The following is an 18,619-nucleotide window of genomic DNA, read 5'->3' on the forward strand; positions in this document are numbered from 1 at the left end:
ATTAGCTACCGCTGTCCCACCACCATAAGGGATACAGCCCACAACATGATTATGAAATGCATGTATCAACCATAACATGCTCACCATCGATAATAAACAACCAAATGTCATAATCATCAACCACCACGATAATCAATAGCCACACACAGTTATGCTATTTCTCAACTATAAATAAATACATATTTTACATTAACAATATATGTATATCAATTACTAGTTACAACCACGACATCATAACAGATAAAACATTCACCACACAGTGCAACAACATTAGCACCCCTCACAATCGTGTACCAAGTACAATAAATCATCCCAACAATAACAGAGTATTTACATCATCATTCATCAAAACACATGATAACCATATTTACCATGAACAACATCCATTTTGCATAACAAGCAGAAGCAATCACATTATAACAACATCCATCATTGCACGTATTCAATTATGCAAACAACAAACCATTGCACCTCATCAACTACGCAAAACAAGGATAAACCACTTTTGAAGAAAATGATACTTTTCAAAATAAAATCAAGTTATGGTTGTTATATTTATTTTATATGGTAGAACATTCAATTTAAGGAACAACGTCCAAAACGGCGTCTAAAACGGACTTACGGTTTGAAAGTTACACATTTTTACATTTTTCAAAGAAAACAATTATCGCTACAGCACACGACGCCAACCGGGTTCGCGGCGCGGAACGAGAAAAAGTTACGCCTTCGCGGCGCCAACACATGGACGCGGCGCGACCCGAGCGTATCACAACTTCCTGGTTTTCTGCCCAACGGTTCGCGGCGCGACCTGGTGATTTTGCAGAATTACGGGTCTGCGTTTAGACTCTGCGATTTCACATCCTTTTCACCCAAAAACGATTCCAGACATCGCATACAGGCATATAATCATCGAATTTCTCATCACACATCATTATACATCAAAACAACACATCAATAACCAACAATCTATACAAATTCACCAATTATCCCAAATCATAACATACCTAACAATATCAATTCCGAATATACCCAATCGAATCGAATCATACGTTAATCCATCCCATTACCCATAATCACATATTAGAAATTAACCGGAAAAGTCCCCCCTTACCTTAGCCAAGAGTTCTTGATTGGTCTCTTCCTCCATTGCTCCTCTTTCACGTTCTTCGTGTTCCAAACTCTTTTCACATCCCTTTCTCTTATTCTCAATTCCTTATTATTTTATAAAATGACCTTTTAATTAGAATAGGGCCTTTACTAACATAACACCCCCTCATTCCTTAACATTACACATGGCCCAACACCATAACCATCCTTTCCCAATTAATATCCCACAAACCACCAATAATTCTAATTATTAATTAAATTTCCATTTAAATAAAAAATTAAAATATACGGGTGTTACAACTCTCCCCCCCTAAAAGAGTTTTCGTCCTCGAAAACATACCTCAAGTAGCCAACTCATATAAGAGTCCTTCACCTGACTCTCTCCAGCTCCCAATTAACATTACCATTAGTCAATCCTCAAAATCCATCTGACATAACCAACAGGAAACATGTTTCATACATTCAAATCCCAGTTCTTACGTCGCACCTGACTACCCAAAGGTGTACCACTCATTACATCTCTAAAAGATTGACAACAATGTACCATTGAGATACACCCCATAATATGCATCCAATAACTGAATACTATAATTACACAGCCTGTGGTATGATCACACCTTATCGACACTGCAACAATGCATTCCATCTACTAAATATACCAACCTTACACACACTCTTCCATCTGAGCGATAAAATAATACTTACACTTTTCACCAACTGCTTCCTTCAAGAAACTCAATACTCATATTCCCATACCATTGAATTCCAATTATCTGACTACTTTTAAGTCACATTATCAATTATCCAACACTTTACATTCCTCATTTTTCCGCACTACTCTGATTACTCCTCACAATCATCTATACCAAATAGATTTCTGAGTTTCTCCCGATTCCGACTCTCTTTACTCATTTGTCCAAGAATCATTCTTTACCATCCATGGTACTAATTCACTACTCAGCAATCCTTACTCGCATCTAGCGAAAACCAATCTCCTGATTTACTTCCTCTATTTAAACATTCTAACTATCAGAACAAGTGCACACAAGTAATTATAATCACACTCGTCAGCCTCAATACACCATCTCTTACAAAATAATTCAAATTGAGTCTCGCTCTTCTCTAAGAATTAAATCAACCTCATCCTTCTTAGAGTATAATTCCTTACTATATCTGGAATCTACAACACCACCTCAATAACAGCGCAAAATTATTACAACATCATATAGCATCAACTCTTCGTTTTAATTTCGTCGAATACATACTCGTTAACTACGTACAACCGTAATAACATATTCATCATCTCGGTAATTATTCAAAAGAGTTATAATTCTTCGACACGACATCCTTACCTCCACTGGATTCTAAATCCAACATATAGATCAACACATATTCTCTATGTAAGCTCCTGACATATTAATTCCTCACTTCCCACGAGTAGTACTCATAACACTACTCCACATCACACTTTCGCTGTGCGACTCTGATTTACTCGTCTTAAGTCATTTGTCCATCATGTTGCACTCTTTCATATCCACCTCTTCATAAATTCACACAACATAGTGAGTAATTATTCTCACGGTTTAATATCCATCACAACTTATACCATTAAGGTAACAAAACAAGTTCATCCCATCTATATGATTCCGCCTACTATCAACAAGAGATTAAGGGTGATCAAGTCCTCAATTTGTCAATAGATAGTCGTCATCCATATTTAAGCATAAACCGTCGTTACTACATAATAGTGTCCATTTCCGAGTTTGCACCCAAACTCATTAACATCGTCATAGTCCAACAATTCACTACTGTGTCCTTCTTCTAGAACATTCTTCCGAAGCTCAAAACATCAGAAACACAAATCCAATCACTCAACCTCATTATATTATTCCCGTCGATTCTGAATTCACCGCCTTTACCTTGGTAAGTCAAAGTCAACCTATCGATCAACTCAACATCATCTTTCTGACCTTCTCTAATCTCGTCAAGAATACCACTAGTAATCTTCTAGCATACCCAATCTAACACTATTGTGAGTTCCTTCACATACCAACTCAAGTCTCTAAATTGTCCAATTAAATCCAACTCCTTCACCATTAGCACCGACATATTTAAAGACTTCCTTCTCAACGCAGTAACACAACATTCATAACTTGTGGTTTTACTCCAAATTCTATGACATCTTTCATGCCCAAATATCATCCCACTCGACATCTCAACAAGTCTTCCTCACATCAATAGGTGTCAGAAATCCTCTAAAATTATTCTCTTATACTTATCGTTACTTTGCCATCACAAATACGATTCCAAGAGTTCTAAAGTTTATCCCATCTTTACTACTAATTCACTTCTCACTAATATCCATCGGCCCTCAAACCATCTTTATTACCGAACATCTCATCAACAACATATTCCACTCAATTCTGTTTCAAACAATCACGATAGTAGGCATTCCTATTCAACAAGTTTCACACTTCCTTAACCGACTTCACAATATCTCCTTATAGGATCAATCTATTGTATTTATAACTCTCCCATAAGGTAGAACATAATTTCACCTCTTCGTAGGCTCAAACGGCACATTTATCCAACACTCGGAACTCAAGATATGAATTTTCCAATTGTTATCCGAAATGCAACATCGACATCATGCAGCGACGCTCTATACGGTATTCCCAAAATCTTCGAATAGTACATCCAATTCATAAAATTACTTCTCAACAAACCTTCTAATTATTCCTTCAATCCGTTCGACACTGACACTGGCATCCCGTGCAGTACCAATAAACAAGTCTAGTTATAAGAACAAGAGCAACCGCAACTTCACCTCTTTCCAACGTCATCCTGTCACAATTAATTATGTTACAGCTGCTGCAACTATTTTTATAACAAAGTTCATATCGTTAGCTTTCCGACGCTTCAAACGAAACTCAAATCGGATGTCCAGAACTCCAGTTATGAATTTTCGAAGTTTCATAACGATTCAACAACTGTCCTGCGTTTTTCTTACGGAAATTCCGCTCTAAACTCATCATCTTCAAATCAATCACGTTCTAAACATCTCCTTATCATATCTCTTCACTTCCAAACATTCTTATAACTTGAGCAACACATCCCATCGCCAAATTTCGTCTTCTGCAACATCGCGAAACTAAATTCATGTACGCCATCATCAACCTTCTTATCCTTGAGATCATACTCGTCTCTTCGCATTACTCGCACGTCAAAACGTTCTCAACAACATCGATAATCTCTACCATCATCTCAATTACTTACTAGAAATCCTACGGCAAGGTTTGCAACAATACTTCCTTTAATCACCGCTTCAACAGCGACCTTTCACATAGGGCTACTCACACGACAACATCACAATCCATCAGTAGCACTTGAAGCATCACAACTTCAAAATCCCATTTTCCAGAAATAACCATCATCTACTCCGAGGCACTCTAACTGAAATAACAACCACAGTCTACAGCCCATGTCACCTTCACTTCAAAAGCAATAACTCCCCACTCTCGTACTGCTGCCCTCCGCATCACGCTAACATCTTGTATTTGAGACATATCCGAGAAGCATAGCTTCTCCCCCACTAGTTTCAATCCCAATTCTGCAGGCAAACAGTTAGGACACACTGAGTACCGACAGTGTTTCACACACATGTCGCATATCGAAAGGAAAAATTAACAACAAGACTCTGGTCACATGACCGACTATGCTCTGATACCACTATTGTAACACCCTTCTAAACCCCGCGGCAAATTAAATAAATATATCAGAGTAAAACATAAACACAAGGGTGTCACAATTATTTAAAATAAATAAACCAATCATGGTCAAGTCATGCTTTATTAGGAAACGATTTACCAAAAACACAATTATGTTTATCACAGCGGAATAAAGAACATCATCATCAAAACCAATTGGAACCATAATCCAACACCAATAAAATAGAGAATTCTCATAAATCTCTATAACTATCGTCCCCTAGTGTTACAAGATTAGAGCATGACCGACACGACCCAAAACAACGGATAAACTCTACGAGTCATCCTCATCGAGCACTAATGCCGCTACTCCTTAATCTGAAAATTGTCAACAAGTAAGGGTGAGTCTCATTCTCAGCTAATCAATGTTATGCATTCATAAGCAACAAAACATCATAATATATCATTCACCCAATTTGTCATATATTCAGATTCACATCTATTATTCATCAATTCACACAATAATAGAATACATCACCAAAAGACAACACCATAACAATTACACCATCATCAAATATATAACATTGGACAATCTTCCATTCATGTTATAATTATACACAACAACCTAATGCAAATGCAACTATATGCATGTGGTACCAAACATGGGATAACCCATCTCACCGATCCACCACCATAAAGATTCGGCTACTTCTCTCACCAATTCCACACAATGGGAATTAGCTACCGCTATCCCACCACCATAAGGGATACAGCCCACAACATGATTATGAAATGCATCTATCAACCATAACATGCTCACCATCAACAATAAACAACCAAATGTCATAATCATCAACCACCACGATAATCGATAGCCACACACAGTTATGCTATTTCTCAACTATAAATAAATACATATTTTACATCAACAATATATGTATATCAATTACCAGTTACAACCACGACATCATAACAGATAAAACATTCACCACACAGTGCAACAACATTAGCACCCCTCACAATCGTGTACCAAGTACAACAAATCATCCCAACAATAACAGAGTATTTACATCATCATTCATCAAAACACATGATAACCATATTTCCCATGAACAACATCCATTTTGCATAACAAGCAGAAGCAATCACATTATAACAACATCCATCATTGCACGTATTCAATTATGCAAACAACAAACCATTGCACCTCATCAACTACGCAAAACAAGGATAAACCACTTTTGAAGAAAATGATACTTTTCAAAATAAAATCAAGTTATTGTTGTTATATTTATTTTATATGGTAGAACATTCAATTTAAGTAACAACGTCCAAAACGGCGTCTAAAACGGACTTACGGTTTGAAAGTTACACATTTTTACATTTTTCAAAGAAAACAATTATCGCTACAGCATGCGGCGCCAACCGGGTTCGCGGAGCGAAACGAGAAAAAGTTACGCCTTCGCGGCGCCAACACATGGATGCGGCGCGACCTGAGCGTATCACATCTTCCTGGTTTTCTGCCCAACGGTTCGCGGCGCAAACAGTGGTTTGCGGCGCGACCTGGCGATTTTGCAGAATTACGGGTCTGCGTTCAGACTCTGCAATTTCACATCCTTTTCACCCAAAAACGATTCCAGACATCGCATACAGGCATATAATCATCGAATTTCTCATCACACATCATTATACATCAAAACAACACATCAATAACCAACAATCTATACAAATTCATCAATTATTCCAAATCATAACATACCTAACAATATCAAATCCCAATATACCCAATCGAATCGAATCATACGTTAATCCATCCCATTACCCATAATCACATAATAGAAATTAACCGGAAGAGTCCCCCCCTTACCTTAGCCAAGAGTTCTTGATTGGTCTCTCCCTCCATTGCTCCTCTTTCACGTTCTTCGTGTTCCAAACTCTTTTCACTTCCCTTTCTCTTATTCTCAATTCCTTATTATTTTATAAAATGACCTTTTAATTAGAATAGGGCCTTTACTAACATAACACCCCCTCATTCCTTAACATCACACATGGCCCAACAACATAACCATCCTTTCCCAATTAATATCCCACAAACCACCAATAATTCTAATTATTAATTAAATTTCCATTTAAATTAAATATTAAAATATACGGGTGTTACACCCTAAATCCCTAAGATCCTTGAAAGGGTTAGTTAAATCATGTTATGCTTATGATGTCATGATGTTATGCAATGCATCAGGTGTGTCGTCAGATAATAAGGACAAACAAATCCTACAAATGAAACCTGCAAGGAAAACAAAGGTTAGTAGGAAACACAAACAAGTCACACAAGTGTCCTTAGGTTTGAAGGCTTGCATGAAGTCCGTAGGTAAGTACCCTCCCCACTGAAGTTTAGTTAGTTCAACCTGTCCTAGAATAGTAATCGAGTTTTATGGTGCTCATCTCAACAATCGTTTTCGAAAGCATTATCTCAATCAACGCTCGGGTGGTTGACCAAAAATATCTCGAAAGATTGATCTCAATGAGTGTAACATCGAGTATCAACCAGCTTCGGTCAGGAATCCAAAGCCGGCCATCTCGCTACTTTCTAATAGGCCAAAGTCAAGTTCAACTAGGGTTCTAAGGGCAAATTAGTGCTTAATGACACCACGCGGCAGCCAAATGTCTCCTCGATCACTTTCAAGGGCCATCAGGACAAACCAATGTGTCACACTAACGGTGGCCACCAGATCAACCATATCGATACAAGTCGTACAGTCTCCTTGGTCTATTGCCACATACGTAAGGTACACTAGATCCGGGTGTAGGATCTTTCACACAGCAGAATACTCAAAACAACCTTTAAAGATAAAGCAAACAAGTCAAACAAATTTAAAGTGATCCTAAACTTTAAGGTAACCCCTCTTTTAAATCGAAAGCATCCCCAACAGAGTCGCCATTTCTGTAATACGGTGAACTGACTTTTAAAGAAAATGTCACGGTAAGCAAGAGTCGCCACCGACTTTTATTTTATCCAATTGGAAAGGCAAAAAGAACAGGAAAGACCTTTGAGAGATTTTGAGTTCGGGGGGTAGGTTATACAAAGGAAAGGTGTAAGGCACCCTTTGCATCCATGGTTATCCATGGGCTCTTAACTGCTTAGCTCACTTTTGTTTTCAAAATATTTAAAGTGTCGTGTGTGAATAGCAAAAACTTTGAAGAAGAAATTTAACTTGTAAATAAGTGTAGTCTTTTTAAATTCGATTTTTGAAAAGAAGTGGGAAAAGATTTTGAAGTTTGAATTTGAATTTGAATATGAGCAAGCATTTAAGAACACCTACCCTAAGATTGCCTTTTTTGTTCTTTAAGTCTTTCGGGTGAAAGGATCTATCCGTACCATGAGAGGGCAGGAAGCCTTTCTATTGGATGTTGAAGGGTCATCGAAGTAATATCGTTCTCCATAAGACTGTCCCTTTCCATAAAGAGGGCAGGTAGTCTAAGGGAAGGATATAATAGTCATTAATCTTTTTAGGCATCATGCGAGGATACCTTAGCAACTGGGAGAATCATCTTTTACCGGGGCCACTTCGAGGGACTAGATGATTTTCAATCTCTTTAGGCAACCTTGCTTTAGGTATCCTCGGAATCGAGAGACTTGACTATTATTTAGTATAATTAGAGGCAACAGAATCATAAGGCAACAGGCAACAAGAGGGATTACCCTAAAATGTGTGGGTGCAACAATCACGTGATTAAGTTCAATTATTTATCTTGTAATTAGTTATCCTAATTCAGTTCAAGGCTTGCACTCCCTATGATTACTAACCACGCAGTTTAAAATTGCAGAAATTAAAGGCAGAAAAATATAAAGTCCTATGCTATTACAATAAACACCTGTGGGGAAGGGGAAATAAAAGGCACAAAATAAGAGGGACCAAAAATTAATCAAATTCCTTGAATGCCTTTATCTTCCTTGAACCCTTAAGCAATTCTGAAAATTAAAAGGAAAATAAATAATGGTGAGTGTATTACAAATTCATTAGCGGTTGAAGCAAACCATAATTTAATCCATAAGGCAAAAATAGAAGTAAAATGATATTAAATTAAATAAAAAATTTAAAGACTTAGCTTTTCGATCTGGTATGGCGTGTGGCTGAAGAATTTTTTATTAACCCTGAAAATTTGGCACAAAGAAGAGAAATGTTAGTGCATTAAAGACCTCGACAATTATAATGTAACAGATCAAAAATTAAAATGGTAATAATTTAGGCAAAAAAATAAAAAAGGCAAGGCAAAAGGAAAACCCTGAATGGGCCAAAAGCTAACCAGAGTTAATAGAAGAAATAGGTAAAAACCTAGACTAGAGTTAATGGGCAACACCTACCCGTAAATGGAATTTTTACGGGAGAACAGTGATTAGTAGTCATGATGAAAAATAGCTAGCTAGAATAAAATCAGGGTTTAAAATATAAAAATATTTAAAAAACCTAAGTTGATTAATTAATTAAAAACAGATGTGAAAGGCGCAATTATTGTAAAAGAGATTTAGATGTTATGAGAAAAATCGAGCGTTTCGATTAAATAATTATCAAAGATAGTTTTATTTAATTAGTAAAAAAACAAATTTTAGGAAAAATACTAGATTAAAGAATTAAAGAAAGAAAATAATTTTAAATTAAATTAAAAAAATAAAAAGAATTAATTGAAAACTTAGCTCTGGTCAGGTGTGGTATGCCTTTGAAGGTGTATCATGGACTTACGCTTCCTAGGCCCTCTGATTTGGAAGCACGGAGATCCAACGTCCCTTGTGTGAGAGTGTATCGTAGACTCTCCTTGAACCTCTGTGCTGGATCTTGTTATAGAAAATCTGGTAAAAGTCAAAAGCAGCGCGCGTGGGCCCCAGAGATTCATTGAATGACCAATCGTGAATGGGGAGAGAGGGTAGACTTTCTGACCCACCAAGAACTGCTACACACGCGTATTCACGAGACCCTTACTACTGTTCACCTTCTTCTTCGTTTAATGCCCCAATTGGCTGCGGATTTTCTTGCCATTTTTTCTTCAGGTTTGCCTGCGGATTTTCTTACACTACCTCAGGAAGAGAATGGGGCGAATAAAAGGCCTTGAAAGTTGCTTGAATAAAGGATCCGATACTCGCTCTCTTCTTGAACTTTTAGCAACCTTGGAACCCTTGCTCTTGGCTGCTCTTTCACCTAATTTTTTTTCTATTGATCATAATGTATTACATATATATAATGCAAGGGAATTAGGTCAAGCAAAGAACCAAAAGAAGCCCATGATTCAAAAAAAAAATTGATTGAAAATAATATGTAAACTTGATTCAATCTTTCTCAATTTGTTACAATCATTCTCAATGAATCTCTCATGATTTATAAGTCAATATTTGTTCAATATTTGATTGAGAAATTAGCCAATATCATATCTTTCATAATTAAACTTTGAAATATAATGAATATAATTCAAAATAAAATAAATAATGAGGATAATAATAAAAGAATGGGGTGGTGGGCCTCTCAATATACCATGGGCATGTTTAAAATCAAGAAACTTTGGCCCATTAGTCAAAAACTTAAAATTCACCACTTTGGCTTTCATGTATTTTTCACAAAATCACCCAACTTGTGCATGCCATAACTCCTTCAATTTTTATCATATGGATATGATCTAGGACTTTTTGGAAAGCCCAAGATGTCCTCTACAAGCCACTTTGGAACATATTTAACATTTGGAGATTTTATCTTGATGATATAGCTCCTGACAAAAAATAACTTTTGCGAGCTTCTAGAAGGGCCTGTAATGTTTTGACTTATATCTCTTATGTGGAAGTATTTCTTGACCTTGAGTCCAACATCAAAGTTGTAGAGAATGAAATTTCCTTGTGATTAGGATTTGGTTGGGGAATTTCTGATAAAGTATGAGAGAGATATGATCAGTCAAAGTTGGGTTGACTTTCTCCTTGAAACCCTAATTTAGAAACTTGGACTTTTGATGATTTTAGAGATTTTCTTGATGAATAATGATCAACTCTTGATCAAATGATGAATATTACTTCTAATGAAGGATGTTGTCCAAAAATAAGGAAATTTGACTATACTTTGACCACAATTTGACTTTTAGGTTAACTAGTCGATTATTGATCATTTGAGCCATTGACTGAGCAATCTTGTGAATCAGGGCTTAAAACTTGGCATGAGGAAATTTTGAGGCATATGAGAATCTATGAAGTCCATTTGGGGTGTCAGAACCTGATTTCTCCTTGAGAAGAACAAAACCCTGGTTGGAGGGTAGTTGATTTAGGAGAGTGTGCATGCAATTAAGTCCTGTGCTTCTGACATTCAGGTGAGTTTAAATATGAAAATATGGTGGACAAATTTTGGGGTATGACAGCCCCTATTGCTAACCATTTCCAGGCCCGCGCAATAAGCAAGTGCGAGTTGTGATGTAGCACAGGGCCCCCAAACTTTTGGGGCCCAATTTTTTAACGACGTAGCTTGATTTTTTATGTTCCATTCAATGCATGGTTCAATTCATAGGACATTGTTCATTTATAATATAATAAATTAACATGAATATATAATTTTAAATCATTTTCTTAGTTTACATTTGAACGTGGCATACACTAGTTTCTAGTCTCCAAATATAAGACTATTTATTTAATAAAGTTATTTTAAAAATTATATTTAAGATTATCTTAAAATTTTATTTGCATTAATTACTTTTCGCACATATTACTTATTAAATTCTTTTTAAAAAGATAATATTATAATAGGGAGATTAAAGTTGCAGTTAAGTTTAAAAATAAAGTTAATTATTGTTCAATTTATTTATTTTTTACTAAATTTTTTTATAACATTTCATCATGATATACTTGTAGGAATATTAATAGGAGTTTGAAAGAATGGTAAAGTAGTTTAACCTGGATGTTCTAGTTAAATTTGAAGGGTGTAACGGTAACTCATCCCTTATCCTTCACAAATGTAATTAGTTCTACAATTTTTAGGATTTCACTTTTTTATTGAAAATAAATTTATTTAAAAAAAATAGAACATTAAAAATATAAATTTTAGATCGCTTTTTCAAAATAAGTATTAAAAATATATATTTTAAAAAATTTAGCCTCATTTATAAAATTAGAACAGGGCCTCCGAATCGATTGGGCCGGCCCTGACCATTTCCAAGAAAACATTTTAATATTAAACAATAAATTTCCCACGTCCACATCTCCTCCTTTGAATATTATGTTATTTCACAATGCCATATGCACCAAGACACTGATAGCCATAATGCCACAACTCTCTTTCTCTCAAGCCCCAACAACTTCAGGTTTTCTATAACTTTTTCAAAGTGTTGAACACAATTAATGTCCAACAGCCAGTCAAGGTGCAGCCACAAGTAAAATTTCTCCCACAAAACACTCGCAATTTGACAAGACATCATGACATGATCTATAGTTTCCACCTTCGAATCACACAACACGCAACAACTTTCTTCCACCTTAGCAATAATTCGCGAGCTTGCAAATGATTCTTGATGGGAGGCCTATCTTGCATCAACCTCCACCCAAACATTTTAACTTTACACGGAGCAAGAGATTTCAAAACATATTTCAACATTAAAATCACCAGTACCTGGATCCCCTCCGCTTTATCCCCTACTACAATTTAAAATAGCACGAAGAGACCGAGAACATATCGCCAAAACGCTATACAAATTTATCCGTGACCTCTGCTACAAGAGCAGCCCCCAGTAGAATATTGTTTAACATTCCCAGCTCCTCTCTCTTCTCCACTGAATCAACGACAACATGATTTAATACTTTCCAATGCCATCCCGCTTGATTCCAACCGCCCATTTTAGCCATGGTAACGACTGGGTCCCTACTGCCATCAAACAACACCTGAAAAGTGTCTGCCAAAGGGATTGGGGTAATCAACTTGGCCTTCTAGAACCTGATTGCGTCTCCCCTGCCTAGCTTGTAAGTTTACGAACTGCAAAAACTATGTTGGCTGCCCTTTGCCAAATCAAGTAAATTTCGCCACCATATTGAGTAATCCGCCTTGCAGCCATCCACCTGCAATCCCTAGAATAAGTTACCTCGCTTTCCATATCTTGTATGCATTAGCTTAGACCAAATCGCATTTGGTTCTTGCATAACAAAGCCTTATGAAATATTTCTATGTCCTTTACACCCAACCCTCCCTCCTCTTTAGTTCTACAAATCACTTCCCAGTTAACTCAACATATCCCTCTCTTCTCCAAGTGACCTTGCCACAGAAAATTTCTCTGAATACTGCGATATTTTGCATCCCAAACAGGGGTCAAAGCAAAAACAAGGATTAACAAAGTGTGGCTAGCTACTTGATAGTGGATATCCCATTTATTTTGTTTAATTTGGCGTGCTGGTTCATTTCTTTGCTATGTTTATCAATCACTAACAGAGGTGTAAAGCGAACATCCATGTGATTCCTTTTATGTCTTTTAAAAGTTACTACTCCGGTCTGATATATAAGCAAAAATTCTCTTTTTAGGTTCATTGAATAATGAATGTATCTAATCTACATAATAGACAAGATACATTCATTATTCAATGAACCTAAAAAGAGAATCTTTGCTTATAAATAATGTCGGAGGGATTACGTATTTGCATTGTTATTTATACATTTGATTTAAAGATAAAATTATCCACAATTTGATTTTGGATAATTAATTTGAAAAATATGATTCGATCAAATTTAATTTGATATTATTTAATTTTTTTCTAAATAATAATATTATAAATTTTAATAAGTATTATAAAACATTGTAAAATGATACATTTGGTGCAAACTATATCATATAATATATTAAAATATAATATTATGAAACGACAATTATTGATTATGTTTAAATCAGATGAAATAGAAAACAAATAATAGATTAATTTAAATTAAAATATAGTTTTAAAAGAATTAACAACCAAAAAATAATAGGCTAAATTACAGTTTTGGTCTCCCTGTTTTTGTGTTTTAACGATTTTAGTCCCCCTATTTTGTTTTTAAACACTTTTAGTCCCTCATCCTCACTTTAGTTACAAAAATTGCCTATGTGTCACATTTTAAAACACCTTTTTTTGGTCCCCATCCTCACATTTGGTCCCCCACCCCCTTAAGGATAAGCTACCTATTTTAAAAAGTGACACATAAGTGTTTTTTTAAGGCAAAATGGGGATGAAAGACCAAAAATATTTAAAAACAAAATAAGAGAAATAAAATCGTGAAAACACCAAAATAGGGAGACCAAAATTGTAATCTAGCCAAAATAATATATTAACATAAGAGATTAAATTAAATTAATAAATAGTTTTCAACGTATTTTAAAAAAACTGTAAACAGAAAAGAGCAGAGAAATGTTTACTATGATGGTGGAGAGTGAAAGAGATGAGTACATGAAAACTCTAGAATATTCTTTTCACTTTATTTTCATGGGAATCAAGTAAATATCTCAAATCATTTTTTATGACAAGTTTAGTATTTTAAAATGACACTACAAGTAAGTTTTTTTGTAATAGCCAATATTCTATTAAAAGGGAGTATAAAGAATACTCCGCCCGAAATACACAATGGAAAGTCCTTACATCCTAAAATAAAGGAGAGGTAAGATATGACTAGGCCGTGTTAATCTTTCCGTATCTTAAAAAGAGAAAAAAGATGAGAAAGACACTTTTTTCCTCTCCCTTCTCTCTTAATAATGGTTTTGTTAGTAGTTTGTTTCATTTTTCGACGAAGGTTCTTAGATTAACAAGCAAGTTTAGCGATATGGAGTGGCAGAGAGCGCAGAAGAAGGTAGTCCGTTCAGTGTATCCTAAATGGGATTGCTTTCCCTTCAATGGTGGACGTAGGTTGGGTGAGAAGGAGGTGATTGTTTCTATTTTCTTCCCCGAATTTCCTAATAGAATCAGAGCTCAGGACATATTTGAGTTGTTCGGATGCCATGGAGAAGTTGTAGAAGTGGTGATTGTAACACCCCACTTTCCCATATCGAAAATAAACGAATTATAAATACATAAATAATCAGAGTAATACGAGTAGGATGTCACATCTTCTAAACAATTCACTAAAACATCACTTTATTTTATAGTTCCTCATTAAAATAGAATATTCAATACTGCAGCGGAATTTAAAACAGCTTATTAATTTTCATGGCACCACGGCCTCAACAAATAAATTATATCCACTAAACAGGTGGTCCAACGATAATATCAAAATCAAGATACGTAACAATTTAACTGAAAAGAAAACAAAACACAGCGTATCCCAACGTCCCCGTGTTACGTATCAGAGCGACTCCTAAGACTCGATCAGGTAACACTCGACAATCCAAGCACTACTCTGGTACCTGGTTATCTGTACTCCCGAAGAAGCACAGACACAACAACAGAAAAGGGGTGAGAACTGCATTCAATAAATACACGGTGAAATATCACATGGTTAAGGAGTAGTATCTACACCACGCACAAACACAATCATAAACAGATTCTCACTCCATCAATTACACAACAACATCATTACACAACATTTACAGTCAGTCAGAATGAATGAAAATGCAACTCTCAACTCTACATGCATGTGGTACCAACAGGGCATAAGCCTTCAACAGTTGCCATTGTTTTAGAGGCGATAACAAGGCATAAGCCTCCAACAATGCCAATACAGGCCAACAACAGAGCATAAGCCTCCAACGACATATGTATGCAATATGGACATCCAATCAACACAATTTAACAACACAAGGCTTCAGCCTTCAACTCATTGCCATTTAGGCTATCAACCAGCTCAATAACATGCAACTATAATTTTATTATTTTGTAGTTACATTCACAACAGTCAACACAAACTTATCACAATATTTTATGTCCAAAGCATAACTCTTACAGTCTCTCTATGTTTACCTAAGTCCTACAGTTTAAGTAACTCAGAAAGGTATTTATTTCACTCATGGATCAGAAGAAAATCACAAAAATGGAAAATTCTGCACACTAGCGTAACCATACGCGTACAGCTAAGCCATACGCGTATATCCCCTTGCCCATACGCGTATCATACGCGTTTCGCCAGAATTAGATTTGCATTAAAAACTCCTCCATACGCGTATCACATTCTCATACGCGTATGACCTCTTTCTCATACGCGTACCATACGCATTCCACCAGTAGGTTGTACTATGCTAGGACAGCGCTGCGTATCATACGCGTATAGCCCCCTGGGCGTGTCCCTCATACGCGTATGGCCCCAACCCATACGCGTACCATACGCATACTGAAAGGAAAACTGTCTTTCCAAGTCTGCACTCGCACCAGTTCGTTCTCACTCGTTTTCATCACTTCCAGTCTGCTATTTCGGGTCCAAAACATCATATTTTCACCTATTAACTCGCTCCCTTCATCTAGATTCATTAACCTATTATACTACATCAGTTTTAACATGATAACAACTCAATTCCTACTCATCAAATTGGACAGTTTCACATTCAGATTCAGTTCGTCTTATGAACACAACAACAACTCAACCAACACCCAACACCACATCATAATTCATCAATCCAAAACAGAATTTCGTCCACAATCATACAATACTCATTAGTCATGAAGAACAATATACAAGTCAAATCAATTCACACATCAAAGAAGGGATCAAACATCAATTGTGAAACCTAAAGAGGGAAAGGAACCCTCACTACCCTCTCATGTTGTAATCACCATTTAAAGAACCCATTCTCCCCCCTTACCTTAGGATTGAGCTTTGATCCTTCAGCAATGGTGGAAGTCTCCTTTCTCTCTTGCCCTAGCCTCTTTCTCTGTTTCTACGTTCTTCACGATTTTGCCCAAAAAACTATTCCTTCTAATTTTTTTCCTTATTTTATTAATCTCCTACTAATCCTTAATTTGCTAATGGGCTTACTACACACCCTCCCAATTACTAATCACTACTTGGCCCCAATAACTAATTAATCATTTTACTACTTAAAAAAATTATTAAACTAATATAATAATAATTAAAATATCAGTTTAAGCACCAAACACACCCAATAACTACATAATAAAATAAATATCGAAAATCGGGGCGTTACAACTCTCCCCCACTTACGATATTTTCGTCCTCGAAAATCTTACCTCGTTCAAACAACTCGGGATAGGAGTCCCGCATCTTGCTCTCCATTTCCCACGTAATGCTTTCTCCGGTAGTCCGCGTCCAGACTACATTCACCAACGGGATATCTTTACCTCTAAGGGACTTTATCTCACGATCTGTGATCCGAATCGGCATCGTCTCTACTGTAAGATTCTCTCTCACTTGCACATACTTCCGAAAGGTTAGGCGGCACATGAAACACGAGAGATGGGTCTGGGACATACTTCCGAAGTTGCGACACATGAAACACATCGTGCAGATTTGAAAGGTTAGGCGGCAACACCATCCTATAAGCGACAGTACCAACCCTCTCTGAAATCTGGTAAGGACTAATAAATTGCGGAGTCAACTTTTTAGACTTCAGGGCACGACCAACACCAGTCACAGGCGTGACCCTTAGAAACACATGGTCACCTGAATCAAATTCTAACTCCTTTCTTCGCTTATCATGATAGCTCTTCTGTCTACTCTGTGAAGCCTTCATCTTTTCCCGAATCATCTTTACCTTCTCTGTGGTTTCTCATACAATTTCCTGTCCAAGTACTACACCTTCGCCAGATTCGTGCAAACATAGCGGAGTTATACACCTCCGACCATACAACGCTTCAAAGGGTGCCATCCTGATACTAGAATGATGACTGTTATTATAAGTAAACTCGATCAATGGAAGATGAGCTCTCCACGAGCCTCCTTGTTCGAGAACACACGCTCTCAACAAATCCTCTAGAGACTGAATAGTCCTTTCAGTTTGACCATCCGTCTGAGGATGATACGCTGAACTCAACCTCAACTTAGAACCCAAACTTCCTTGGAAGCTCTTCCAAAAATCAGAAGTGAATCTCAGATCTCTATCCGACACGATGCACAAGGGAATACCATGCAACTTCACAATCACTCGGACGTAGATTTCGGCTAACTTCGCCACCGGATACATGATGTTAATAGGTATGAAATTGGCTGATTTTGTAAGCCTATCAACAATCACCCATATTGAATCGTGTCCACTTGCAGTATTAGGCAACCCCGTTACAAAATCCATCGAAATGCTATCCCACTTCCATTATGGAATTTCTAACGGTTGCATCAACCCTGCAGGCTTCTGGTGTTCAATCTTCGATTTTTTACAAGTTAAACAAGCATATACAAACCGTGCCACATCTTCTTTCATTCTCGGCCACCAAAATATCTTCTTCAAGTCATGATACATTTTAGTAGCTCCAGGGTGAATACTCAAGTTACTTTGATGACCTTCTTCTAAAATCATCCTTTTCATATCATTGTCATCAGGGATACAGATTCGATCCTGCAATCTCAACACTCCTTGCGCGTCCACCTTAAAATCACTCCTCTCGGATTTGCCACAACCAACTATAATGTCCACCATTTTCACATCCAATTTCTGAGCCTCTTTGATACTGTTCAGAAAGTCATTATCAATTTTGAGCATTCCCAACTTAACACTCTGCGGGGTCACTTCACAAATCAAGCTCATATCTCGGAATTGTTCGATCAGTCCTTCTCCTTTTAAACTCGTGAAGTTCCGATACGACGAAAACCCACCGCTAACAATTTATTCCCTACAGGTTTGACGTGCCCAAGGAGAATTCGAGATTACCCTTCACTTCTACAAGTCCA

The sequence above is a fragment of the Vicia villosa genome, linkage group LG2, assembly GCF_029867415.1.
Source record: "Vicia villosa cultivar HV-30 ecotype Madison, WI linkage group LG2, Vvil1.0, whole genome shotgun sequence".
NCBI classification, from domain to species: Eukaryota; Viridiplantae; Streptophyta; class Magnoliopsida; order Fabales; family Fabaceae; genus Vicia; species Vicia villosa.